At 44.2% G+C, this 27,647-nt stretch overlaps 1 protein-coding gene across 8 annotated transcripts in view; it reads right to left on the minus strand.

Annotated features, from left to right (window-relative positions):
* The window catches only part of Cyria (CYFIP related Rac1 interactor A), a 110,484-nt gene that overhangs the window by 50,018 nt on the left and 32,819 nt on the right, over window positions 1–27,647 (minus strand). For 4 of the 8 annotated variants that reach the window (XM_074049206.1, XM_074049209.1, XM_074049207.1 and 1 more), the window contains one exon: window positions 17,348–17,479. The gene's annotated coding sequence lies outside the window, so the exon portion shown is untranslated. Of the gene's footprint in view, window positions 1–17,347; window positions 17,483–27,647 lie in introns of all 8 variants that reach the window. The other 4 variants (XM_074049204.1, XM_074049208.1, XM_074049205.1 and 1 more) reach the window with 1 other exon arrangement.

The following is a 27,647-nucleotide window of genomic DNA, read 5'->3' on the forward strand; positions in this document are numbered from 1 at the left end:
TTCCAGGAGGCACAATAAATATGTGGAAGCCCAGGAATGGAGATCCCTCAACTATTTTAAAATCATGAATTTCATCAGTTGATGGACACCAAGCAGATGAGGAAGGCATTCTAAATGGGTGGACCATGGACTTGGCCACTCTAAAAAAGAAAGAGAATCATTTAGTGGAAACTGTATGACTGTTGGTGAATCATTCCACTCTTTAGAATCTGCGTTTTCCTTGTCGGTAAAATGCAAATCATAATACTTTCTTTTCGGTTGTTATGTAAATAAGAGAATGCAGGTCAAGTCTCTTGCCTAGGACAAGGCATGCAATAGGACCCCTGGCTCCCCAACAATAAATACTGGTTATCTACGCCCCCTGTCTTGCACTAAAAAACTGCAACGGCAATGCAAACAAGTCATTTTCCTTTCAGCAATAAATTCTGTTTGGTTGCTTTGGAGCGGGGGAAGAAAGCAGACTTCCTCAGTGACGGAGACAAGCCTTCTTCCAAGAGTACTGAATAGTTGCTGTGGGCTCATTCGCACAGCTATCAATCATACTAGAGCGTATTTATGACAAACACAGGTCACTCCCTTTGCATGACAAGGCACAGGGGTCCACAGAGCCCTATTATCCAAAAAAACAAAAAACAAAAAACGGAGCATTGTGGGCAACATGGGAGGAGCTGAGTGCACACACACAAGCGGACATTGTAAGGCTGTTTGCACAACCCCGTCGTGCTCCTCGCGGATTTCCTGCCAAGGAGACATTTAGATCTTACAGAGTCTGTTGCAGACATTTGCTCATTCAACATGGCTTCAGGCCCTGGGCTTCAGAAACCCGGAGCCTGGCCCCCTCTGCTGGTAATCCCTGGAACTTCATCCCAAGGATAACATAAAGATAAAGTACACAAGGTTGCTCAGAATCCATGCTCTCCTCTCTTCATTTTCTAAAACGTGAAGTGAGATAGGCATGAGCTTTGGCATCCAGAAACCACGAATTTAAACAAAAGCCTCAAGAGTAACGTGAATCAGCTACAGGGCCTTTCACAATTAATCTCAGATCTTAGTTTCTAGATTGAGTTCACACCACTCATTTGGCTATGCAGAGGCACATCATAAAGGAGACAGTGCTTGCTGGTTGGCCACTGTTGAATGCATGAGTTACACCTTCTCTGCTTGCCTTCAGTAGGGTGGGCATTGTCACACTGTTCCTTTGGAACCAGGAAAGGAAATATACAAGTGCTCATTGTTAATATTTCACATAAACTGCAGCCAGTGTTTACATCAGAATTGTGACCTCATCTTCCTGATGCCTCATCTCCTAACTCCTCCATTCAAAGTGACCACCCTTGCTTTAGACACAGGTCACCACTGTGAGTTATGTGTTGGCATGGGTAGCACTATGTGCCCCTGCATGCAGTGTTTCACCTAACATCTATAATACCCCATTTTGGCACAGGTTGCACTCAATGCTGAGGATGAGCTGGTAGAAATTTTCAGGCAAGCTGTATTTTTCAAAGATGGAAGACAGAATGTTCCACTGAACTGCTTGAACTCAGCTGTGATCTGGATCCTACTGTTTAGTATAGCAACAAAAAAATGAACTCTGGAGTCAGAAAAACCTGGAATGAAATCTCAGATCAGCTGTTCACTAGCTTGGCGACCTTAACCAATACATTTAACATTTACTTAACCTTTCTGACTGGGCTTCATGAGTAAAATAGGGATTGCCTCAGCCTCTGCAAGGGTTGTTGTTAGAAATAATGAGACAGTGTGTGCAAATAGCTAGACACATAAATGGTAGTTGTCATAGTCACTCTCACTATAAGATCTACTAGGCTCAGTTCTGTCCTCCTGGCTACAGAGCAGAGTTCCTCTTCTGTATATAACTATTTGTATCTGAGGACTTTAAATAAACACAGTCCATGTGTGGATGACATCCTACTTTATAATTCTCACTGTGTTCTTCTTCTTTGAACTCCATACTCCTATATCTAATTGACATTTTGATTTCCAATAGATGCCTTAAACTTAACATATCCACAATGAAAATCTACTACTTCCCCAGTCTTCCCTATCTCAATAAATGACAACTGTGTTTCTAGAAACTCAATCTAAAAGTGTTACTTTTAAACTTGACTCATCTTTCTCTCATATCCCATATTCAAGCAAATAAATTCCATTGGTTCTACTTTTTTGATATTTCTTAAATTCACTCATTTCTCATACTGTCCTTCACCTCAATTAAGCCGTCACCATCACCATCTCTTACTCAGAGTATCTTAGGAGTCTCCTAGACAATGGTCCCATTCTGCTCTTCCCACTCCCAACCAGTCAGTTGTTTACTCCGCAGCCTCAGCAATGCCTTGAAGGCTGCATCCTCTCACTTCTCCACTTAAAGCCCTCACTGACCTCCCATTTCACTCAAAGTATAAGACCTGTGTCCCAGTCATCAAGACCCTCTGTGGCATTATCTCAAGCTGGGTCATCTCCTACAGCTCCCTCCTCCTTTGGTCACCTTGGCCTCTTTACTTTTTCTTTCTTGAGCTTATCAAACATTTTTTTGTAGGTCCTTCTGTCACACATGCTTTTCTCTGATATATAAACATGCCTTTTCTTTAGGTCTCTGCTCAGGTTTATTTTTCAGTGGAGCCCAATCTAACTGTCTTGTCTAAAATAGTACTTCACCCTATGCCACTACAGTTACTCTTTATATTTCTTTTTGCTATCTATCACTATTGATTAATGCTCCCCAACTTCTTCTGGAAGAGCCTGACACCCAATAGGTACTCTAATACACACGCAAGTGTAATGTGGAATAAACGAAGGTATTTATTCATGAAGACCCTCCCATGATTCCCTTGTAGTTAATCCTCTTTGAAGAAAACAAGTTTATCTTCCACATCACAGGAGAGGGGAAGTTCTCAGATCTTCCTGATGTGTTAGTCACACCCTCTCACTGGCAAGCATGAATCTGTATTGTGCAGGTTCCAGGACTGTCTCTAGGCCTGGAGTATGATCTGAGCATCAGGCCTCCATCTTTCTTCCATCTGGATTTCTATCTCACCTGGTGCAACCCAGTATGGTACTGAGAGGTTTTGGCAAACAGCACACTGCTCATATGTATTGAGTTATAGCCAAAAGCATGAAATTGAGTACTTATTCCTTATTTGGTGAGCTGGACAGTAATACACAGAGTGTGTGTGTGTGCGCGTGTGCGTGTGGTATTCAGTGATAGGCATCATGGTAGATACTTAACAGATATTGGTAAATTTAACCCACAATGGCAGGCAACATTCTGATCTCTGGTTTATAAATGGCTCTCCTTAGCTCAACCAGCAAAACCCCTGTTCCTTCCTATTATTGCTTATACTCTCTCTACAACAAAATTAGAAATAAGGGCAAAATAGTTTCTGCTGGGTATTGAGGGGGGCAGAGGGAGGGGGTGGAGTGGGTGGTAAGGGAGGGAGTGGAGGCAGGGGGGAGAAATGACCCAAGCCTTGTATGCACATATGAATAATAAAAAAAAAAATAAATAAGAATACTGAAGCAAGCTGACTAGCTTGCCCAACTGTACACAACTAATAGGCAGAAGTAGGGTTTGAACACCTGCCATCTCAAAGAACTCACTCTAAACCAATATGAGACACCGTGTTTATCCACTTATCTGATACTCCAGGGCTATTACTAGATAATTTGGGAAATAGACTATAGCTTAATACATGGCCTGTGGCCTCTGATCAAGGCAGGAAGGTGGTGTTGCCAAGATCACACCCATGGAGTCATTAAATAGCTTGGGCGTTGAAGTGTGTGGTATTGAGCAAGGGTTCTAAGAGAAAATTGGTGTCAGTGACGCTGGATGAGGAAGTACGCTCATCTGGACAAGAGTGAGAGGAAAGTACTTGTTTTAGGGGAAGGGAAGGAAGCTTGTGGTCAGGGAGCCTGGGCCCCATGAGGGAGAGCATGAAACCATAAAATGGAAGGTGTGCTTTGGGAGGTAATAAAGGAAGACAAGGTCAGAAAAACTGGCTGAGGGTTGACTACATAGGAACTTTCAATCTGATAAACAGGAGCAGGGATGCTCCTGAGCAGAAATGTGGCTTAGTCTTGTGTGCAGGTCATTTATTTCATATCTCTGGCCTCAGGGACACAGAACTCAGGTCCAAAATCTCCCTTCAGTCACTTGCTATGAGACCTTACAAAAGGTTACTCCTCTACCCTGAGTCTTGCTCTTATTGTCTGTAACCCAACAAGACTGGGCTATGATCAAGGAAACTCCTTCCTGTCCCAACATTCTAGGGTCTGATACATTTAGAATATCAACTATTCCCAAATATGGACTCGGGAAAACCTAATGCAAAGTCATTAGCAAAATTAATTAGAGATACAACGTCACTTGTATTTAAAAAGTAGAATTGTACACCAATGGCACCTCCACAGAGCATCTGAGGCCTTATTCCTTGAAGCCCTCTGGAGTTCAAGCTTTAGAAAGGACAGTGGTGATATAGGTGCAGCACTTCCTAGGATGCCAGACGATATCAAAGTTGGCCACACCAAGCTCAGAGTGCTGTAGAGTTTATCTCTGGGAAGAAGGAATAATTCAGAAATCACGTGAATGGATAAACTGCTAAAGAGAAGTTGCTCTCAAGCTCCTTTAGACATTAAAGCATGAAATGCCATGAAAGGTACCAATGTGCTAACTATAAATCATTTCCACAGCCTCAATAAAGCAGGACTCAATACCAGGACAGCCTATTTAATCTACTACCCAAAGGACTAAGATGATATTTTTCTAATTCAGGATCCTTCACTTTGGGATCCTAGAAGCCACTGAGGACCTGCCACATTCCCAATCCCAGGAGCTCAAATTATGTCTCATTGTAATTATGTTAACAATGCAATTAATAACATTAAGGTACTGAATTGAGGATGTTTTGCAAATACCAAAGTTATGTCCATTGGCTTCCAAAACAAAATACCAAGAGATGGTTAAACAGTGCCATTAATAATGATGCCGAGGTTTTGGGAGCTACTTATATTGTCCAGGAAATGGTAGCATCTAATTGGAAAAAGTTATAATCATTTCCAAAATTTCTAGAAATAGTAAGTACATGTAAAAATGCTTCATTTTTTCCAAAATTTCTAGAAATTATACCTATAACCCAAAGTTCTTTATTGGCTCTGCTTCATGCTGGAGCTACATATATTTCACTACATTTAATTCTATCCACCTGATCCCTCATCTCCACCCAAATCCAAGACCTCTCCTAACCCTTGCCCCAATATGAATGCCCTCTGTGTCTTGTACATATTTCTATTAAAGATATAACATTCACACATGTCTGTTGAGCTTCCTTGAGGACAGACCTTAATCATCACTTCATCCTCCATTCCTGGCACAGTTCTTGATATGGAAATAAAGTTGGCAGATAGTCAAAAGAAGAAATGCATACACATTTGCTCGTTACAGACACTAGAGCTAAATAAAACATTGTCCCTACAATCTGGAAGGACCCGAAGCCATGTTCAAAGATGATTATGATAGGGGAGGCTCTAATGGGGACCATTTATGTGCATAAAGGCAAAGTGTTTGGGAAAAGGGATGCAAAAATGAGGTGGCACATCTGTGCTAGAAAAATGTAGAATGGCTTCTGCAGAAAGTAGGGTAAGGAAGGTGGGGAGGAAAGAACTTCTAGTGAACATCCATCCATCTGTGAAGCTTACGAGCTTTGAAGAAGGGAGACCCAGGCCCTTCTCTTTTGGCTCTGCTGAGATCACTCACACTGGGTGGGGTGGGTAGAAATGTCTTGGAGCCACAGCTGTCATGGGCTGGGCTGTGAGACGTGTTGGCAGATCCCAGTGTTCTGGTGGAGATGAAGTGGCTGAATCAGTTTTCCCATGTGGCCTTTAAACTGGTTCTGAGGCAGTTCCCTGCAAGGCTGTGGTGCCTGTCCCAGCCCTGCCCTCTGCTTTCTCACCACAGCCCCATGGTCTTCTCTCACAGTGCACCTCCACATTCCCAGTCACTCCTGCTTTCTTGCCTGTCTCTCCTTTTAGAAGGTGAGCATCCCCAGGACGGGAACATGGACCTGCTATGTCTGCATCCACAGCAGGCCACCCAAGGAACATGTGTTTGCTGACAAATGGTTGAGTGAGTGTACCAGTGATAGTGTGAACACCTCCTGTCTGCAGTCCTTTCAGTCACCACTAGAAGGTACTCATTTTCAGGTAAGAGAAGTGTGGGAGCTATGGGTTCCAGCATTTGACCTGTCAACCAGCTTTGGGAGGCTGAGCTGTGAGAAGTCAAATGTCATCCAGTGACAGGTGCAGCAAAAGAGCAATGTCTGCTGAGCATGCAGAAGTGGATTTGAAACTTGTGGATGCTCATTTTAATAAAAATTCCTGCACAGTGAGAGACTCCCGTGTATGATCATGACTGGAAATTACTGGCTTCCGGGCCAGGGCAGGTGGGCAGAGGTGGGAATCCTGCCCTAGGTAAAGACATGAACTATTTGGTCCCCTCTTCTAGGAGAGCTGACACTGAAATCCCAGAAACTCAAAGGCCTCCACTGAAGTTAAGTTCTGTAATCAGATGGCCACCACTGGGTGCCAGCCCTGCACTCAATGCTTCCTCCAGTGCTGTACACCAAGTGTCTTATTTAATTTTCACAATAGCCCTCAAACACTGGCAAGTGGTTTAGTTTTAGAGGAAATGCATTGTGTGTTCCTGCTAAAATGGATTGCTTAAAAGAGCCTGCAGTTAAGTATTCTATCCACTAAAGGGCGCTATCACCTCACTTGAAAAATGTCAGACCTCAGCAAGTAGGTTCTTAAAATGAAGTTTGCACAAAATGACAAAGCAGAAGGGTTCAACGTTCTGAATATTTTTTCTAAACAATATTCCTCTCAGTAGCAAAAAGTGTTTGAGTTTACAGTTGTCGTAACCAACACTTACTTAATACAGGTAATTCCTGCTTCAAGGCCATTTCAAAAACATTATACTTGACCAATTTGCCAAATATGGAGCCATGATTTCTTTTTTTTTCTTTCTTCTTTTCTTTTCTTTTCTTTCTTTCTTTCTTTCTTTCTTTCTTTCTTTCTTTCTTTCTTTCTTTCTTTCTTTCTTTCTTTCTTTCTTTCTTTCTTTCCTTTCTCTCTCTCTCTCCCTCCCTCCTTCATTCCTTTCTTCCTTTTCTCTCTCTCTCTCTCTCTTACTTTTTGTAGTACTGGGATATGAACTCAGGGCTTCATGCTTTCTTCATAGGTACAACACCTCTTGAGCCACGCTTGCAGACTTTTTTTTAGCTCTGGTTATTCTGGACATGGGATCTTGTTTTTTGCCCAGGTCAGCTTGGACCCTGTTCCTTCTATTTTAGGTTCCCACTGTCTCTGGGATGACAGATGTGTATCATCACTTCCAGCTTTTTTCCATCAAGATGGAGTCTCACAAACTTTTTTGCTGTATTGGCCTGGAACTGTGATCCTCTCAATCTCAGCCTCCCCCATAGCTTGGGGTGACAGGCATGAGCAACTGCACCCAGCTATTGGTTGAGATGGGGTCTTGCAAACTCCCTGCCTTGGCTAGCCTCAAACTACCATCCTTCCAATCTCAGCCTCCCAAGTAACCAGGGTTACAAATGTGAGCCACTGGTGCCCCGCAGAGGAGGAAAATTTTATAGATTCAGCCACTTGCTTAGTAATCATCCTCTCCTACCCCTTGGGCTAATTTCTTAAGTTGTATTTTCCACTGAGGCACATCTGCCTTGTGAATGAATCAATTTGATTTCAACTGCAAAGTGTAAAGTAGAAAAGAAGTTTGAAACCCTACAGAAAGTTATTAGAAAGAGTTTCTATAGTGCCTTTAAGTGAAAGCTCTTTAAAATTACAATTTGCAAAAAAAACCAAAAAAATAATACTTTGCATCTGGAAAATATTCTGCAATTCCAACCTAGGAGAGGTAGAGAGCCTCAATTTGTGACCTGTGTCCCCATGGACAGACAGAAGTACAAGCTGCTTAACAGAAGACAGCCCTGCAGGAAACTTGCAATACACAAGAGAAGCAGCAAAGTCCCTGTGGAACTTCCCTGTTTAGATTAATAAGCTAATACCACAATTAAACCAAACAAACTCACAAAGTTTATCTCCAGATTTCTGTTTAGGCCCCGCCCTGCCATTGAGGACTCCTCCGTGCTCTGTTCAGACAAACTTTCCTTATAGCCCCGGTTCCCAGGCTGGTGTCTGCAGCCACCAGGACTCTCAAATTTAATGCTTTGCCCTTTGTCCTCTGTAGGGCCTGCACAGACAGATTAAGTGCTGTTTGGGCTATTTGCCCTTGAGAGTTGTTACTCAAACCCAGGTTTAGAGTAGCTGAGAGCCCAGCTCACCAAAGCAACTTCAGGTCACTTGGTGCTCAGTGGATGGTGAAAAGGCCTCTGAGGAGGGAATGTGGATACAAGGTTTACCTGCCAGTGAATTACCCACAAGTGGCCTTGGCCAGGTGCCACAGCCCTCTTTCTAGCTGCTTTTTCCTGGAAGCCGATTGGATGCTGAGCTCTTTGCTGGCTCTTTCTAATCTCCCAAATCCCTCTGCAGGACAGTTTTTCCAGATAAAGGAACTGAGGCACAGTGGATTCGGAACACCCCCTCAAGACCACACCTCTGTGCATGTCTCCAGCACTTAGCATTATATCCTGCTCTACTTGAGTACCTGCCATTCTGATCCATAAAGGATTTCTGTTATTATTGCCTATCATGAAATACAAAATGGCCCTTTTCTTTGAGCTTTCTAGGCTGTTGCCGCTCTTAACATGGACCAGAAACATCGGCATTCATCTGATATTTGCTAAAAATGCAGACTTGCAAGCCCACCTCAGACGGACTGGGTCACCCTGTGTTTCAACAGTCCCTAGGGCTTCAAGTTTGGAAACCACTGCTCTCCACTAAGGATCTGAAGGGGCAGTGTCAAAGCCCCTCATCTTCCTTTTTTCCCAGTCTGTGGTTATTTTAGGATTGGCTACTAAAGCAGGAGCTGCCCTCACAATGGTTTAATATGCATCTCAGTTTACAAAATGGGCTCTTTTATTGGTCCTACTTGGCACAAATGAAAATGTAAGCAGGGACAGGATTTGTGAGTCCCACTGCGGGTGGGGCCTTGTGCTAAGACTCTTTTACTTTAATTTTTTTTTTTTTGGCAGTACTGGGGTTTGAATTTAGGGCCTTGTGCTTGCTTGAGCCATGCCTCTAGTCCTTCTTTTGCTTTAGTTATTTTTCAGATAGGCTCTTGGGCTTTTTTCCCAGGTAGCCTCAGGCCAAGGTCCTCTTACTTATGCCTCCCACATAGTTTGGATTACAGATACATACCACCATATCTGGATTGTTTGGTGAGAATGGCTTTTTGGCTTTTTGCTTTGGCTGGCCTCAAATTGGGATCTTCCTGATTTCTGCCTCCCAAGTAGCTGGGATTTCGAGTGTGTACTTGTACTGTCTTTACATATAGTATATCACTTCTTGAACTCAGGATTGTATGATTGTAAAGTTTTTGCTCTTTCCATGATCATTAATTACTGCTTCCTACTCTTCCTGACTCAGTTTACTCAGCAGGAAAAGAAAATCAGACAGAAGACCAGATGATCTCTCCATCATCCCATTAAACAATAAGCTGTTTTAAAATTTCCAAGGTAACACTCTCCATATAAATCTTTGTTATAATAGAAAATCCAGGTGCTTGAATGCAATACTCGATTGCTTAAAAAAAAGAAAAGAATCAAGCCATTTTATGCAGCAATTAGTCTGACCCTAGTATTTTGTTGCTCACTGACTAGACAGCTATCGACTCTTTGAGTAGATACCAGCAGCTCAGTTCCTCAGGCCTAGCCGGGTGTAAGCTGGTGCAGAAGTGCCTGTGGCAGGAGCCATCTTCCTCCCCCTGCAGGCCCAGCATGTTGGCATGGTGACGTCTTGGACAGTCTTCGCTTGATTCATCTCTTCCCCTTTGCTCTATTATCACTGTGTGAGATTTTGCCCCAGAGGACAGAGAAATCTTGAGGGTGAGGCCTGATGTCAGGGGAGAACAAGCAAGTCTTTGTCGGGCCCTTCCAGGGGATCAGGCCAGCTAGGCTTAGGCTGCACACAGAGGAGGCCTGTGCTCACTCAGCCTGGGAGCACCCACATGGCTGGTCTGGTCCCTCCTGTTGGGGACACTCTACTTGCATAGCCTAAGTCCTCCTCCTCTGACACCAGAGCTTAGCAAAGAGGAGGAATTTGCACCTGGGGCCTGCAAGCATTAGCTTTAAGAAGGCTTCCAGCAGAGCTTACTGCCCCTAGAATCAAAAAATCACTATGGAACAATTCCTCCTCCAAGCTGGTCTCCCTTTCCCATGCACAGTGGCACTCTATGTCTGAGTCACCCATAGTCCACTCTGCCAGTCTCTTGATTCCACCCAGACTCACAACCTCCTCCCTGCTTCTGAGAATCCTGTTCAAGAATACCCCTGCCTTTGGTCACCTACCATCCTCCCTTGGGTGTTCTAAAGACACATGCTAGTGATGTTTGACTGTGCTCCTCACTGTTGTTGACCTCAGCTTTGTAAGCTCAGTGTCTAGGACTTGAATATTCTACACCCAAGAGTCTGAATAAGCAGGCATTCAGTGGTTGAATCACACTTCACTATAGATGCCTGCTTCTAGCAGGAAATTCAAGAGGCCTTAGGTCAAAATGAGAACAGTTGATACTACAGTTCTAAGCATGGGCCCAGCACCACTCTACAAGATCACATATTTCACTTATTTTATTATCACAACAACTGAGAGTGCCTGGTGAGTTTTCTCATTTTACCAATGAGGAAACTGATGGAAAGATTTAAGAACTTTTTCAAGAACAGCAGCTAATAATGAGCAGAGAAGGATTTGAACCCAGACAGTCTGGCTGCAGAGTCTGTGCTTCTAAAAGCACTGCATAGAATTATAAAATGAACACCATTTAAACCAATTTCACCTTATCTACTGAGATGTACAGTATTTGTTTTGTGGAATTCTTGATAACCAGGTACATGTGCCTCTGTCAATGTCATCAAATTTCCAGGCTCCTCGTATCCCATGTATGGTGACAGCAGACAGTTGATAGATGGGCGGCCCTTCCCCTGCTTCCTTGACTAACAAAATAGTCAGGCTCCAGGCCGGGGGAAGAGAAAATCAACATGCTCAGACAAGGTCCTGTGAGGGGCATAGATGGCTAAGCCAAGAGTACTCAGTGAACACTCTGGTCAAGCTGCTTTTGGCTGTAACAATTCTATATACCACCTCTGACAGCTTGTACCCAGTCCCATCTCCACAATTCCTTCCTGTTTTCCAGGTCAAGTGGTCTCTATCCAGGGGCCTGAGGGCTGGCAGGTGAGATCTCTCAACTGAGAGAGGCTGGTTCACTTTCAGGTCTCAGCTAAGCACCCCTGAACTACTTCTCTGAGCTTCCAATCCAGAGGAGGAACAAAGACAGAGCCTCAATGAGGTCAGAGGCCTGAAAGACAGGAGCTGAAGAGAGATGAAAGCTACTCTATGGCTCGCAGCAGCATGTCTTTCTATTCCTTCCCTCCCTCTGGGCCTTCCTCCCTCCCTGCCTTTCTTCTATCCATGTCCTACTATTCTGAGACGTGCCACTGTGGAATTTGGGAGAGAAAGAAGTCTTTTCCAGCTCGGCCATCAAGACAGGCTTCCTTGGTTAGGGAAGCAGCATCTGCTGTGGATCCGAGGATAAAAGGACTCCACAGGGAGATCAGGAAGAGAAGCATGTGAGGGGCACCAGCCTGAGTGACAATATATGGGCACAGGGTGCTTCCCCTACAGAGGGCCCTGGCTCTTTCTCTTGCCACTCCTTCTTCCCAACACCCTCATTTTCCCTTTTATAAAACCTTTTGGACTTCACCTTATGTAGAAGGAAAAGCTCACTCCCCCTGGATAGAGAATGAGGTCAGAGGAAGTTCCAGTCAAGGTCTTTCTCTCAGCCTCCCCCATCAGGGACAGCCAGGCTCCCCAAGAATTCAAGACCAGATGGCCTTGTTGTGATGGGGCCACTGGTCCTCCAAGGAAAAACAAAGGAATGGCCCAAGGTAGCAAAGCACCCTCCCACCAAAGCTTCCATTATTGAAATGTTTATGTACACTAGAATCAACACCTAGCTGGGATCAGGCATGACTCTAAAAAAAAAAAGCTGCATGGTATCTGGAACTCAATCAGCTCCCTTGTGAGGTAGTGAGTCTCCTGCCCCTAGAAGCATGTGAGCTGCAGAGACTTGCAGGATAAGAGCTGCATTCAGAGGGCTTCCAGACATGAAACTACCTGACTCTACACAGAACCTAACTGCTCTGCCCAGTTCTGCACGTGGAAGCTGTAGGTGGAGGGCACACAGAATCTGCCCCTCCATCTGCTCAAAGCCCTCCTTAGTTATAGAGAGGGTGACACACAGCATGCATGGTGGAGGAGGGGGGTAACTAAAACAAGTTTGGATAATGGCCTCCTAATAACTGTTGGCCTTGGGCAAGCCACTTCAACCCCCTCAGCTTCAATTTCATCTTTTGTACCCACCCTGATGCCAACATCCAGTAGCAGGAAGTGCACAGACCTGGAACAATCAGGGAAGTGTGCGGGTAGCAAGGCTGGTTCTAATCCATCCACTCACCTTTCAGCCAGAAAGAGCAATGGAAGGTCAATTACCCCAGGCTCTGTGCTAGGTTCCAGAATATGTTTTATGTAGTATATACATACACATACTCTCCTATACACACACACATATATCTGTCTGAGTGTGTATACAAGCATGTGTGTGTCTGTGTGTGTATGTTATGCACTCATGTGTTTGTGATCCCTTCTCACAGGGAGGAAGGACAGCTACAACTTTCATGGAGAAGCAGCAGACCTGGCTCTCCGTAAAGAGAGCCATGATACAATCTATGCTATTAATCAGTGTTTCTGAAAGACAGAGATGGATTCCTCCTCCTCTTTCTACTTCTTTTCTTGGTGCTCCCCCTTATCTTATTCTGCTCATTAACACCTCCATGGGGTCAGAAAAGAGATCAACTCAAATTACTCACTTTGCTTCTTTTTAGTCACTGCTGGGAACATGGTGGGAGGATGAAGAGGTGGCTACTAATGGATTTTTAAAAAGCAGAGTTGAGGCATAATCTGTGATGACAAGCTCTCTGGCTATTTCCTCCCCACCACCATCACAGAGAATTGAGTGTTGGGCCCTATTTATAGACTGTGTGTCTATACTAGGAGTATCTCTCTTCTAGCTCCCAACTCATATTCACCCTTCAATGCCCAGCTTATATGGTCCTTCTTTGAGCTTTCCTTGATATCACTGGACAGAGAGAAAAAATGCTCTCTGCTTTGTGTCCACATCACTTAGTTCATGCCAGAGTGCTTGTCCACTATTTGCACCTCTGAGTGTTGGCTCCTCTGTCTTTGTGGTATAATTACAGCCTCCTTGAGGACTTGATCATGGTCAATCTGTTTCGATGCTCACAGGCCCAATTCAGTGTCTGGCCAGTGGTATTGACCTATATATTATCCATTTAATGAATGCCTACTTTTTAAAGAGAAAACTATTTCAGTATTCAATGGAAAGAGGGTTAAGAGGCGGAAATTATCCATTTGTTTTTTGACTAGAAGAAACTGTAAAGGTCCGAAATTTTATCATTTCTACCAGAAGAGTATAAGTTTTGCCAGCTGTCCTCTTATCAGAAACAAGGCTCACGTTCTAACCCTTTCCCAGAATCTGTGCGAGGATACAGGATGTGAAACCTTGTAGGGTTCGTCACTCCCTGGGGCACTGGATGGTGGAAAGAGGCATTGTGCTCATCTACCATCAATGACCATTTTTGTAGGGCTGATGTATTTAAATCTCCTTAATAGCTGAGGAGCCTAGGACCTTCTGGTAATACAAGGGGGAGTAAGATAAGCATGTAAAGGGAGTGGGGCATCAAATGAAATCAAGTCCCTTTCTAAAATTCCAATCTTATTCTCACCATCCATTTTTTGCTTAAAAACTGTTAACAACTCTACACAGTCCTCAGAATAGAGTCAAACCACTTAGCCTTTCCTGCAAGGTCCCTTATTGGTACCTGCAGCTTCCCTCTGGGGCACTCTGCCTCTCAGGTCCTCCCCTCCCACTCCACAGTAACCTTAAGTGACAGAGAACACAGTCCTCCATCAGCTATCCTGGCTCCTGCTACGATTCAGCATGGACATTCATAACATCCTACCCTAAGGCTTCCCACCCCCCTCGCTTTACCTGAGGACCACACCCTCAACTCTAGGACAGAATGGAGGCCTGTACCAGGGAGCATTCCGGCTCTGCACCTTGGTCTGGGTCCACAATTGCCCCTCCTTGTGCTCTCTGACACCCATTCTTACCTCAGCATGGGTAAGCGTGCATTGTCTGATCATGGTACATGACCCAGGAAAACCTCAAATGAATCAAGGTCAAGGGCTGACTGCAGTCATCAGTTATTGCCCAAGGCTGAGCCTGGACACTCACAAATAAGGGGCACCAAATATTTTGCTGAATAAATTTGTCCTTCTTCTACCCTGAAGGCAAGCTTGGAAATACTCTATTATGTAAATGAATTCCAAAAGCATTAGTAGGAATGACCTGTAGGAGGTTCCAGTGGAAAATTCCTACTCTAGCAAACTGGTTGTATGATGATGGAATTAGGACAACTATTTACATCAAACTAACTTATTGATGATCTTCTCCCAGAAGCCTTGAAGAAGCACTAGGCTGGCTCCTAAGGATGAGGCTAAGACTCATTCATGTCCAGAGTCACAGAAGCCACAGCCCAATAAAGGGTTTTAAATGAATGGCTAATACTCTACTGAATAAGAGCACCCATCCTTATTTCTACTTAGGGATACTTTGGGAATGGGGCCTTTGAGACACACTGTGGAGAAAAGAAGGACAGAAGAACCTCAGGAAAAGCCAGCCAGAATATAAACGTCCAAGCCCTTTTAGTGGATTTTGAGTCCCCACATTATCTGCTCACTCCTTTCTGTCTTCACTTCCTTCCACTGTCCCCTCAGTCCTTCTGCTCCAATCCCATTGGCTACTTCCTGTTCCCTGAAGTCCATGTACATTCTCCCTCAGAGCCTTTGCTCCTTCACTTTCTTTGGATACTGCTTAAGTAATTCCTTTCCTGGGAGGCCTTCCTTGGGGCCCTATATGATAGCAATGCCTGTTTAGCTAACTCCCTAGCTCTCTGGCTTGGGTTTATTTATTTGTTTTTGTCAGCTTTCTTTTTTCCCATAGCACTGACTACTGTTTGCTTGTAACACATGCATGCTTGCTACTTGTTGATGATCTCTGATCCTACTTGGATGCCAGCTCCCAGAGAACAGGAGCTTTGTTTTGTTCTGTGCTATATCCCCAGCACAAGCAACACCTGCCACATGCCACATAACACATGCTCCATAAATATTTGCTGAATGAATGGATGACTGGATAGACAAGTGCCCAAAAGAGCAAACAGCCAAGGAAGAAAATGAAAACCTGGATAAGAATGTGCTTAAAACCTAACTGTCTTGCTGAGTCCCAGATCAGGACGCCTGCCCCCAAACCAATGTTACTTCCCTTGGGCCTTGAAGTACGCTGGTCTGAAAGGAAGAAATTTCCATGACAAAGTTAGTGTGCAGCTACTACTTCAGAGGATAAGGGAAGGAGTCAAAGGACTAAGAAAGTAGTGGGGCCTGAAGTTGGGTATGACAGGGCCAGGCTGGTGAGCACAAAGCCCAAGTAAGGCTGCTACTGAGGAGGAGGTCTGAAATGCAAAGCCTGGTGACAATTCTCCCTTCATTAACTAGCTGGGTCTTAATGGTGTTGTGGACAAGGCCTGCCCCTAGATTCAAACAGCATCCAGTATGTGGCCAAAGCTGTATTAAGTGTCTCTAGAAAAGTTGGGTGAGAAAAGGAACTAAAATTTGCTGTGGTCTGTGAGAAGTAAGAAATTATGCTAATGCTTTATCTCCTTTTATCCTTACCACAAGTCTATAACACAAATGTACTTTCCCCATCTGCAGATGGGGAAACAGAGACTAAGGAATTTAAAACAACCTAAGGAAAAATAAAGAGCCAGTAAATAGCAGAGCTGACATGAGAGGTCAGGCCTGTCTAATTCTAAATGCTCTTCCCCTCTTCTGGACAATGCCTTAGCTCTGGGACCACTCCAGAGAAAGAAACCAGAAGAGGAATAAAGGTAGTGAACACAAAGTCAACCCATCCACCCCAAAATAAGAATCTGGTTTAAGGAGCAAGTCTGGAGCTCATGACCCTGGGAACTCAGCATTGGAAAATGCATTAGCAGTCACCTTGTCCAATTATTGGCTTCATGAAAGGCTTATGGTTTTGTTTTCAAGGGAACTTGAAACTCAAGATCGTCTAACTGAAAAAGAGCTTCAGAGCAGAGGACGTCAGTTGGTAAAACCAGCAACCAGTGAAAGAGTAAGTTGTGTGGACATCTTGGTGCCTGGGCACTACCTTCGTGCTTCCTGATCTTGTCATTGTGGGTACCAAGGGCTACCAAAGCGAGATGTGTTAATATACCAGAATCCAGAATCCCCTCCAGATGTTTTGTCATCTGAGGCTTGTCAGCCCATATAAGGTACAAATCCAACAGAGCAGTTCAAGAAGATGTGGTCATGTCCTTACTCATCAGAAGAAAAATGAGCACAATTGGTTGGGGGTGAATGATGGGAGAACCGGTGTGCTGATGGTTAGAAAGGTTGGGAATGGTTTGTTGCAATTTGTCTACTGTGAATGCTCTCAGATAATAACTTCATGAGCCAAATTTGTCCCCAAAGAATTTTATATCAAGTAAGCTACAAATCAGGTCTCTAACAGACACCTAAACCTCTGCTTATCTAAATTTGGTTGGCCAGGAGGAGCAGATAGGAACCTCAGCTGTGCTTAATCTTAAATGGATGCTGCAAGGAGAAGTGATTAAAACTCTGACTCGAATCTGTTGTTCCCCTGCACGTCACTCCAAATTACTCTATTTCATGCCTAAACATCCCAAAGACCCAGAATAGCACACATCCCACTGAGAATACAGCTAACGTGCCCAGAGGCCTTTGACCACCTTGAAATTATAGCTTCTTTGAAATGCATGTCAATTATTATTTATGTCCTTTTTGTTTGTTTTGCTTTAGATGTATGTGGTTTTAGTAGTCATGGCCTCTAATTAAAGATGATAAACTTGGTGAAATGACCATCCTTAGCACTTTCAAGTATCCTATAAACATGCACATTACACACTTCCTACTGAAATGTTAGTTATCATTGTGCTATCTGCTATAATCAAAGTCAGCTGTTTGTTACCTGGAAATTTCTCCTGTGATCCTGTTTCACTACTCCAGGCTGATGAGAGGAACCACCAGAACAGCTTCCAGACCACAGAATGCAGCTCTCCAAATCAGAACGGTGAACCCCAAGATAGTCTCTGTTCTTACCCTGCTGAAAGGGAATACAAGCCATGTTACTAAGACAGACAATTTCCTGTCCTCCTAGATGTCATAATGTGCTTTTTAAGACAAGCACAGAAAGTCACAGGATAAGGGATCACCAGGGATGGAAGACATCTCTGAGATTATCTTGCCTAATTCTTTCATTCTGTAGTTGGGAAGCTGAGGCTCAGAAAAGAAAATAGCCTCCTTCAAGGATCAGCAATTGGGGTGTACAATTCATATTCAAATATATCTCTGACTTTCTGGCCTTTGAGGTTTTTTTTTTTTTTTTTAATAGCCACATGGAAGATGGTGGACAGTTGACACCCCTATAGCCAAGCAGCAACTATCTTGAAAAAGGAAGATCAGAAGAACCCAAAAGGTACCCACGGGGTCCCATAACCAGCAAGAAGCAAATCCCTGTCTGAATTCACAACTAGAGAAGCAACTAACCATGGGAAGAATGGGAAGAATGACTCGCAGCTCAACACTCCAGATCCCCTACCACTGAAGTCACCACACAGCTCCAGGCTCCATCACTCAGCACTTGGTGGTAAGTCTTGCTTCCTGGCACACTCAGCAACTTGGAGCTCCATGCTCCCCCATACTACACAACCTGCACCCTTCACCCTGAAATGCCAGGGAAACTTGCATCCCTGTGTAAGCAAGACCCATGGCTCCCACTGCTCCACAGGTAACAGAAGGCACAGGCCAGTAGGCTTGCTTCCCCTTGGCAGCAGTGCCACTGAACTGAGCTCCCTGAAGCCCATGTGGGAAATCAGTCCTCAGAATTCCTAGTGCCCTGAGCCAGCAGCAGTGCCACTGAACTGTGCTTCCTGAAGTCTGTGTGGGAAATCAGGCCCCAGGGCTCACGCTACCCAAAGGCTTGGTTTCCCCATGTGTACAGCACTACAGCATTACCCTCTGGAGCCCATGCCTGGAAAGCAGGCCCAGAACTCCCACTGCCTGAAGGCTTGGTTCTCCCACACCTACAGCAGTTGCCATGGCTCCATGTAGCCTAGTGCCAGCAAGCAAGCCTCAGGGCTCTCGCTACTTGCAGACTTAGGTCTCCCACACCTGCAGCAGCTGCTGTGGCTCCTGGAAGCCCACGCCCCAACACAAGTAGGTTCCATGGCCTCCACTGCCTTATGGGCACCAGATGATTCAAGCCCACTGACTTTGCTGCCCCATTGGTACCCTCAACTTGCTACTCAGTGCCAGAAGCCTGCCACCTAAGTGAACCCCAGGCTCCAGGTTTTGCTATCCTGCTGGTGCCAGGAGGCTTCCCTTCCACTGAGCGTGGAGGCCCAGCCTCCCCCCTGTCCCTAACAGCACTTGCTCCTCCATCAAAGAGCGATAATGCCAGATTCCCCACTGAGGGGAGGAAAACTATAACCTGTTACTGTACAGGCAACACTAGAAGTCCTGTTTTCTCAAGGTACACAGAAGCTCAGCACTTCACACTGCACCTCCCTGCAGGAGAGTTATATTTCTCCTGTCCAAGAGCTGGAATTCCGCTCCTCCACTGAGTGCCAGTCCACTACTATGCTGGTGCTAACAGGCATGCACAGAGACCCAGTGCTCCCCACTACAACTGCAGGAGAGCCCCTGTACCCCATCAAAGAGCGGGAACTCCAGCCCACTCGCTGAGGCGAGAAAAGAGGTAATTGACACCACAACAAGAATCCTGCAAGGGTAACACATCCAGCACACCCATCTCTGAGGAATACTGCTGGAGCTCCAGGAGAAAAAAACTCAAAACTCCAACTCTAGGGGCACAAGGAATTAAAATCCTGAGCAAAAACAACTCCAGATGCATAAATCTCAATGCAGAATGAAACAGCAAGACAAACGCTCTCCATCAAAAGCCAATTCCACCACTAAGGATCCAAACACCTGCATAAAGGAAGAGCTATCAAATAATGAATTCCAAAAAACAATAGTAAAAATGATTAACAACCTCAAAGAAGAAATACAAAAGTTAGTATTTGATCTCAAAGAGAATGTGAATAAACAATTAAATGAGCTCAAAGAGAATACAAACAAACAGATAAATGAAATTAAGAAGACTATCCAGGATATGAAAGAGGAAATCAATAAAGATACAGAAACCCTGAAAAATTATCAATTCAAAGTAAACAACTCAATATCCCAAATAAATATCGCAAAAGAAAGCTTGGGGAACAGAGTGGAGCAAGTTGAAAATAGAGTATCAGAACAGAAGACAAAGTAGAGGAATTAGACCAAACAGTAAGAGATCATGAAAGAAGGGTAAGAAAATATGAATGGAACATGCAAGATCTCTGGGACACCATGAGAAGACCAAACCTACAAATCATGGGAGTAGAAGAAGGAGAGGAGATACAAACTAAAGGCAATGACAACTTATTCAATAGAATAATAGCAGAAAACATCCCTAACCTAAAGAAAGAGAGTTACCCAGGTGCAGGAAGCTTATAGAACACCAATCCGTCAGGACCAAAAAAGAAACACCTCAAGACAAATCATAATCAAAACACTCAGCACACAGAACAAAGAAAGAATTCTGAAAGCTGCAAAAGAGAAAAAGACAGGTCACATATAAAGGCAAACCCATTAGAGCAACAGCAGATTTCTTAATTCTAAATGCAAGAAGGTCAGGGAAAGACACAATTTAGGCCTGGAAGAAAGCAACTGTCAAACTAGACCAGTCTATCCAGCAAAACTATCCTTCCTAATTGAAGGAGAAATTAAAACCTTCTACAACAAGGAAAACTAAAGGAATTTGTGAACACCAAGTCAGCACTTCAGAAGATACTTAAAGGACTTTTACATATAGAAGAAACTAGAGTGAGACAGGAAGACTCAAGAAAGAATAAACCCTTCTGAGCAAGCAGACCAGTAAATAAAGAATAAGTAAAACTAAACAACGGGGAACAAAAATGACTGGAAGCAACAGGCACCTCTCAATACTAACACTGAATGTAAATGGCCCCAATGCTCCAATCAAGAGACATAGAATAGCAAATTGGGTTAAAAAACAAGACCTAACCATTTGTTACTTACAAGAGACTTATCTCTCTGAAAAAAGTAAACTCTGACTTAGAGTCAAAGGTATAAAAAAGTTTTCCAAGAAAATGGACCCCATAAACAGGCAGGAGTAGCTACACTCATATCTGACAAAGTAGACTTCAGACTAAAATCAATCAGAAGAGACAATGAAGGCCACTTCATATTAATGAAAAGAACAATTAATCAAGAGGATCCTTAACATATATGCACGAAACACAGGGACCCATCTACACTAAAAAAACCTCTAATGGCCCTAAGAGCACAGAGAGCTGCTAACACAGTGATAGTGGGAAACCTGAATACCCCATGTCACTAACAAATAGGTCATCCAGACAAAAGATTAACAAAGAAACTTCACAGCCACTCCACACATTACACCAAGTAGACATGGTTGATATCTACAGAGTGTTTCACCCAACAACTAGGCAATACACAATCTTTTCTGCACCTCATGGAACTTTCTCTAAAATACATCATATTTTAGGACACAAAGCAAGTCTCAACAAATTCAAGAAAATCAAAATAACCCCCTGCATATCAGATCACAAGAGAATAAAACTAGACCTCAAAAACAAAAGAATCTCCAGAAAATATTCAAACACATGGAAACTGAACAACACACTGCTGAAAAACCAATGAGTGACTGAAGTAATAAGGGAAGGAATAAAAAAATTCCTAGAATCCAATGAAAGTGAAAATACTACCTATTAGAATCTGTGGGACACAGCAAATGCTGTGCTAAGAGGAAAGTTTATAGCTGTAAGTGCCTACATTAAAAAAAGCAGAGACCTCTCAAATAAACAATCTAATAATAATAATAATAATAATAATAAAATAATGGTCAGGCTGACTTCTCAAACAAGTAGTCACTGACCCTGAATGGGAAATCTTTTTAATTTTTTAATAGATTTTCAAAAAAGGGGGTGGCTCTTTTTCCAGATTGCTATTTTTCTAGTTTTTGTGGTTTAACTATGGGGAGTTAAATTAGTAAAACAGTTCACCTCAGGTATGTGGTTTGGATGGTATCCTTGTTTCTCATTAGAAAAATACTGTTATGGGATGCTATGTCCATGGATACAGCAGTGGGTGAGCTCTGTTTTTTAGTGATGGACAGGAGGTCTCTCCCTCTCATGTTTTAGAGATAACAGATATGGACTCTCCTCCCATGAGTTTCAGTTTTTCTGGGATCTTCTGGGTTCTTATGGCTGTCATATATTTGAGCACTCCTCCCCATGTGCAAAAAAGAAAACAACAACAATAACAAATGGGAGGGAAAAAAAAGCAGAGAACTTACACTTACTAAGCAAATTGTATCTGCCAGGCATGTCATGTAAATTTTACAGATATATTTTCCCAATTTGTTCTCAAACAATTCTTGTGAGGTACCACTAACTCCATTTTTTCAAAGAAGTAGGGCACTGAGCTTCCCAGAGCTAGAATGGTCTACAGAGTCAAAAAGAGAAAACAGTACAGAAACAGAAATGAGTTCACATTTAACTCCTAGATCTACTTTTTGCCCATCTGAAGCACACTGTAGCTATCAGGCTTGAACATCAAAAGTTGTCTATTTATTCAAACGTTTTAGCACCAATGCTTCTTTGGAAGTTGTAAATGTCCTAAGGACATGAAGGATTTTTCTTACTAGATTCTGTTTCAGGCAGGGGGACTCTAAAGGCATGGGCCCATGTGCCCTAGGGAGGCTGGGCTGCCCCCTACTCTGTGCAGCCACAACTAGAGGGCAAGGCAGGAAACCATGATTATCAGTGCTCTGGACTTTGTTCCTGTTCTCATACAGCAGGAACATGCCAGGAGAGATGGGGTGGGGGTGGAGAAAGAGGAAGAAAAAAAAACAGGAAGTGAATGGGGGAGGAGGGAAGGAAATGATAGAGAAAACACAGCAACTTTGAAATGTCCTTGGCCTGATGAGAAAGTGATTTCTGAGCAGACTTGTGGAGCTGGGCCCTGAGTTTTGGGAAAAGAGGTCATGATAGGAATGGAGAAGAGGGTTCCACAAAACTCAAGGTTGGTGCCCATAACTGTCATTTCTCACCACAAGCACAGGACTACTTCCCACATGATTGGGTGTAAACACCCAAGGTGGTGAATTTTCAAAGGATGGCTGGGTGGTGAAACCATGTCCCTTACCTCTTGGTAGAGGCTGAGAGGCCATGGGAGTCACAAAGGGTCTGGAAGCAAGAGAAAAGCTTGAAGTGCTCAGATATCAGGGAGAGCTAGTTCATGCCTCCCTGAATGTACTTCCTCTCTTGAATGTACTCAAATTATTACCTGTTTTCAGCAGGTATAAATGGAACTGATTCCCCTTACTGGGGCCAGAAAGAAATCCTGCTATTTCTACCACAAAACTCAGAGTCAATCCAGCCGAGTGGTAGTCCCCTCCACGCCATGACTGTAAGATCCTGCTTGAATGTTTTCCTTCCACTTTGTCCATTCTGAATACTTATAGATGTTTACAGAAGTTCCCCACTTTCAGATGCACACCATTAGGGAAGGCACTCACCTGACAAATTGAACAATCACGTGAAGATATAACTAATAATCTTTAATACCAATATTATTTTACAGCTCCCTGATGAGCACCAGGAGGGGCAGAGAATGCACAGCCCCTAACAAGCAAGCCCTCAGGTCCCATCACTCGAACAGCTGCCCCAGAGAGGCTGTGCATTGAGGGAAGTTAATAAAAAGTTCAGACTCAATCCAGAGGAGGAAGCAGGAACCTTGCACGTTAATAGGGTTTTGCAGTCATGGCTTGGCTCTGGTTCATGGATAAGCATTTGAATAACGGGGAAGCAAATTCAGCTCTGCCACGGCCCTACCTCCCCCTTTCTTCTAGACAGGATCACAAAGGCCCTACAAGGGCAGGCCCCCCAGCAAATGGCTTTCAGGGATCTGTCCTGATTCTGTAAATTATTCCTCCACCATCCAAACAAACATAGAACAACAAAAAGTAAGTGTATCTGTGAGGGGAGCCCAAGCTCTTTGAAGTGAACACAAATGCCCACAAGGGAGAACAGAGATGAAGGGGAAAAGAAACTTCAAACGCCCCACTCAGTTTCCCCAAGAGAACAGCACTGATTTCCCTTCTTAGCCACCATCATCATGGTGCCAGGGTGCCTCCCCACCCCTCCTCCGTACCTGGAGGAGATGGGCACCAAGCAGACTAGCAAAAGGGCTGCGCTTCTGTAGCACCTGGTGACCAGGAAAGCTATTATTCAGTATCATATTCTTTGCTCATCATGAAAGAGGTACAAGGCTAAGGAGTAATTATTTCGTGTCCAGAGACACGAAAGGATGCATACAGAACCACAGAGCAGAACCATGACTAGAACAGGCATCTGCTGATAACTTCCAGCCTCATGACCCTGTCACTATCCTACTTCTGTCTCCCATCCAGTGGAAGGGATAAGGGGCATCTTAGGACAGCTTCATGTGTTCTACTCTGAGAGGTTTTCATAGCAGGGGGAGGAGAGAGAGATGTTGAGAGAGCACATTCCACCCTCCAGATAAAGGACCCAAGGCCCAGCGTGGGAGCGTGTGTGTTCAAAGTGCCCCACTCCTGAAGGCAGAGTGTGTCCTCCAAGTCCCTTCCATGTACCGGGCATTGTTCAGCAGTAACCATCCAGTCACTCCTTGAAACTGCACAGCAGCTGCACTAGGTGGGCATTGCTTTGGCCACAGTCACCGATGTCCAAGGGGTTCAGCATGTGAATGAGAGGTCAAAGTGTGAATTTGGCTTGAGTTCTTGCTCTTACCACTCCTTAATAGTCCCTCTCAAAGTAGTTCCATTAAAAGACAAAAGAGCAGAAAGAACCAGAATAAAGCAAACACACTAGGAATAGACAACACCTCATTCAGGAGGAGAGAGGAGTCAGGAAGCTCTTTAGGTAGAGAATATTGAGAGGTGTTCCACAGACACCACTGGGAATTTGGTCCCTGGTCCCCTTTGGGTGGCAGCCCGCCCATGTCAGACAGCACCAATAAATGACATCCTGGTCTCAGTGTTTACAAAGTCCTACTCATGGGAGAAGGAAACGGCTGGGCCTGGGAGGGGCTTAAGAGAGGCCCAGGATGGGAGGGTCACCAGGGTGGATGGGAAGGATGATGCCTTGGGAACTTCCCATGTCCCAGAAGACAGAGCAGCTGGGCTGGCAGGCAAGTGATTCTCTGCCAACAGTTCCCTAGCTGACAGGGCATGCCTGTCCTTGGGGAGGACTGCAGGCCTGAGGAGGCTGCCTGGTATCAGTCTCAGGAAGCCTGGGGAGCAGGGAGGACAGGGATCATCTCTTACTAATTTTCAGATGGTTAAACCCCAAACAGCAATAGTTTTATAGTAATTAATAACAATAATAAAAATAATAATGACAATGGCAGCCATGATTAGTTGTCTGTCATGGGCCCGGAAGTAAGCTAGAAACTTTAGACAGATTATTAATAACTATACAAATTCTGTGAGGTCTGGATGATTACTCTTAATTTATAGTTGAGGTAAACTAAATAATTTCATAAAGGTCAAGCTAGCAGGCTATGAGAAAGGATCTGAGCCACTGTTTATATGATATTTTGGTCCCTGATCTCACCTCCAAGCCACATTGCTGTGAAACATTGACGTGACTTACCCAGGGCTATGCTATGGTGCTAACCCACAGCCAAGTTCTGAGCTGTCAATGCAGCCAGCACAATTTTCACCTAAATATACTATCCACCTACACATCTATACTGAGTGCTACTAACCACTTCCATGTATGTGCTCAAATATAATTAGGGTGACCTTGGGATTTATCACCCAAACTTGGATATTTCTGTAAGTGAAAAGAAGTCCTGTTCAGGATATTGCCTGGAACTAGCCAGCACACAAGGACATTATTGTCACCCAAATGTAATACACGGTCTCACAGGACTGGTGACACTTATGTCCAGTTGTGTTGGAAATCTCTTGGACCATTCCCTTTCTGATCTAGACATACACGCCTTTGTAGCAATTTATCCTCCCTTTGTTCACCAGGCTGTCTTGTAAGTTCCTTGAGCTCTTAGGCCTCAAATGCACAGGCTCTGTAACTTGAGTATAAAGCAGTCATGTCACCTCAAGTTGGGTGAGACTAGTTTTAACAAGGTAACTGAAAAGGACTGGTAGGTTCCTTGTGTCTTGACAACCCCGAAACTAACTGAAACCCTAGTTGTTCTGATGATAAACTCATCCCCCAAAAGTGAGGGCCCTATAGCTCTCTTCTCTACAACAGACTAAGGCCACTGAATGGGCCACGGGTTTGGGAGTAGCAGTCACTACTGTTGCCTAGACCAACTGAAATAAAGCAGCCTACTGCAGGGAAGTGAGCCCGGGTTGCCTGGAAGTCAGCACATGGCTCCACACGGCCAGCAGGTAACAGCTGGAAGGTGGGCAGCTCTAGTTTCTCTGGCCTTGCTGAGCCCTGCAAAGAAGAAGGCAGCATTTGAAGGCTTGATGACTTTATTTTACTTCTTCCCTAAGAATTTCCTTCTTAAGAATCTCAGGCCAAGAGAAAGAATCTGCTGTTCTTTCGAAACCAGAAAATCAGTCTTGAATCCAACTTACATGTTAATACAGGTAAAGTAAAATACTAACAAGAAAGCAATGGGCATCCATCCATCCTTTGGAGGAACTGTTTCTGGCATTTATCCAATCATGGAATACCACAGGGCTTGTGGGCCAAGGTATTTTCTGAGGCACTAGAAAAACTTGGTGGTACTAAGCAGCTTCTAACTCTGAGGGGCTCTTGGAGGCACTACCAGACAGGGCTCTAGGCCACACCTGAGAACAAAACCAGTGAGGCTTTTTATCTGTGTGCAGAAGGGCTGATGCAAGCCATGACTTTTGGTAAATAGGCATGACTCTTTCTCTAAGTTAAGGCACATGAACAGGGTGCTGGAGTTAGGCATGGCTTTATCTTCTCAGGGGCTGCTACAGCCATTGTGATTACTACCATTACCATTATTATGAATGTAAATCAAAGGATGCCTGAGATCAAGAGAAGGGAATGGCCTTGTCCAGTGCCAGAAAGTGGGTGAGAACAGGCAGGAGTAGAATAGTTCTCTGACTCATTGTTGGGCTTCTCAGCCTCTCATGTTGAGGAAATTGTAGTGGGATTCCTACTTGGGAATATTGTAGAAACCAGAGAGTGACCAGTGGGCATGGCCCTGGATCAGGTAATCTTGGAAAGTCAGAGTTCAGTGAGCCAATAGTAGTGATGACAGTGGTGACAGAGATCTGGCTGAAGAACATGGACTCTTACACATTAACTGCATGCCAGGCACTACCATGAGCACCACATGAGTGTTTCTCTTAGCCTCAGATCAACCCTACTGGCAATGGTGTTTCTCCTATTATCCACATCTCACAGAAGAGGAACCAGACAGCAACTCAGAGAGGCTGAGACTGGCTACCTGGTGTTAATGGTGAGTAGTGAAGTGTGCATTTGGACCCACATTTATCAGACTCCCCACCCAGACTCTGCCCCTATGCATACTGCAAAGAGGAGGAGCCCCATGGATGACTTTCTGAGACATGGGGTGAGGAGAGATATTAGGTTGTTAGTGGTAGCAGAACACAAACAAGAGCTAGATCTGTACTCTCGGGCTCACAAAACTCCATTTTCTAAGACTGGGGTTTAAAATAGACTATGATTGTTGTCACTCCTAATCAGCCATTAGGGTGAGGGCCCCTTGTCAAACAGGCAGGAGCTTTCAAGAAACTCCACTCAGCCTTTCATTGTGGCCACAAATCACTCCCTGAACAAACTGCTAGGGTAGATTCCTTCTCCTGGAGGCAGATTCCAGAATGCTCCTCATTTCAGGTCCTTCACTGTAGGGAGAAGGGTTGCATTTGAACTCAAGTTGGTCAGCCTCCTTCACTCACCAGTTGTGAGCAACAGGAAAATTAGATGCAGGACACTGCACATTTTCATCTTCCCTCTTCTTTTCCCATGACTACAACTGTGGGAGTATCATCTCTGTGTAGTTGTAAGGGGCACAACTTAAGTGTGTTGAAGATGTCAGCAGCTGACATCCCTCCTTGGCTCCAATGGGAAGACAGCAGGGAGACAGAAACAAAAAATTTAGACTATGGAGTCTGT

The sequence above is a fragment of the Castor canadensis genome, chromosome 12, assembly GCF_047511655.1.
Source record: "Castor canadensis chromosome 12, mCasCan1.hap1v2, whole genome shotgun sequence".
NCBI lineage: Eukaryota > Metazoa > Chordata > Mammalia > Rodentia > Castoridae > Castor > Castor canadensis.